The 1215-nt window shown below is 53.4% G+C and overlaps 1 non-coding gene across 1 annotated transcript; it reads left to right on the top strand.

Moving 5' to 3' along the window:
• Window positions 1-651: 651 nt before the first annotated feature.
• LOC128113884 (U6 spliceosomal RNA) lies at window positions 652-755 on the top strand. Its single transcript, XR_008219691.1, has one exon. It is a non-coding gene; the product is annotated as a U6 spliceosomal RNA (small nuclear RNA).
• The last annotated feature ends 460 nt before the right edge of the window (window positions 756-1215 follow it).

Below are 1215 nucleotides of genomic sequence, written 5' to 3'. Positions count from 1 at the left end.
AGAACCTGGTAGCCTGCTGACCCTGCCCAGCAGCCCCTCTGGCACCTGTGGCTCTTGACAGGGTCAGATTAGGAGACCCCCTTGATGACAGACTAGGAGGAGACCACCTTGAGATGGCCCTCGGGACTCCCATCTTGCAGAGCTAGCCTCTGCCCTGGAGAGTCTGGCTGAGGGTGTAGTAAGATGCAACTCCTCTAGGGTCCTGGTCATGTTGTACGGTGTTGGGCTGTTCGCAGAGGACTTCTTATGTTCCTTTTTGGGGTGTTTTTGTGGTTTCTTCTTTTTCCCTCATTGGAGGCTCTCTGAATTTCCTTAGAGTGGTCAAGCATCAGGGAGGAGTATAGGCTGTTTTGCACTGGGGGTTTTCCTGTTAGGCAACAAACTGGGGCCTTGCAAGGCTTGGCGGCCACAGTGCTGATTTTTGTGGCCTGGAGTTGCGGCTGGGTTTGCTTAGCTTGCCGCTGGCTGGAGGGGATGATTTTACCACGAGAGTAGCAAGCACTGTTCCGGAGAAGAATCAAGCGTGTTTTAAATAGGTTTCATATTCTGGCTGTGAGCTTGGGTTCGGCTTTCCTCCGGCGCATAGGGTCTTGCGCACTCGTGTGCGTGCCTGAGAACCCCATTTCAAGTTGAGCATCAAATTAACAGCCGTTGCTCACTTTGGCAGACGCCCCGAAACCGAAGCAATACACGGAAGATAAACACGGCCCCCGTGCAAGGACGACCCGCAGATTCGTGAGGCGGTCTGTATTTTAAAAATAAAATGGGGTGGCAGTGGGATTCCTTCTGTGTCTCCTGTGGTGTGACAAGGAGGAGCTGGTGGCCTCGAGGAAGGTCGGGCTTCCCAATGGTAACTGCACCTTCTTCGTCTTGCTGAAAGGAGGTTCTGTGTCTCCCTTAGCTCGCCCCCATTTAATATTCCACCCTTTGCTCTTCCCTGCTAAAGCAGCTCAGGATTGCTTAAGTGTCAAGTCCAGTGAGAAATTTCCTTCAACTGCAATCTTAAATCAGCCCCTTGGTGGAGGTGGCACTGTTGACCCATCCGGCCACCACGTTTCTTCTCCGTTGGCCACCAGAGGAGCATCCCTCCAGGTCTTTGTCCTGCGTCTCCAGTTCCTCCAGCTCTGTCCCCTCGGCAGTCTCTCCTTCCACTTGAGGTACTGGCTTTGGGCTCTCCTGGGCTTCTATACCCAGCTGCCTTTTTCTCTCCACCCT

The sequence above is a fragment of the Peromyscus californicus genome, unplaced genomic scaffold, assembly GCF_007827085.1.
Source record: "Peromyscus californicus insignis strain IS unplaced genomic scaffold, ASM782708v3 Scaffold_18__1_contigs__length_77618521, whole genome shotgun sequence".
Lineage (NCBI taxonomy): Eukaryota > Metazoa > Chordata > Mammalia > Rodentia > Cricetidae > Peromyscus > Peromyscus californicus.
Note: the sequence above shows the minus strand (reverse complement) of the source record. Positions and strands in the feature narration are given on the sequence as shown.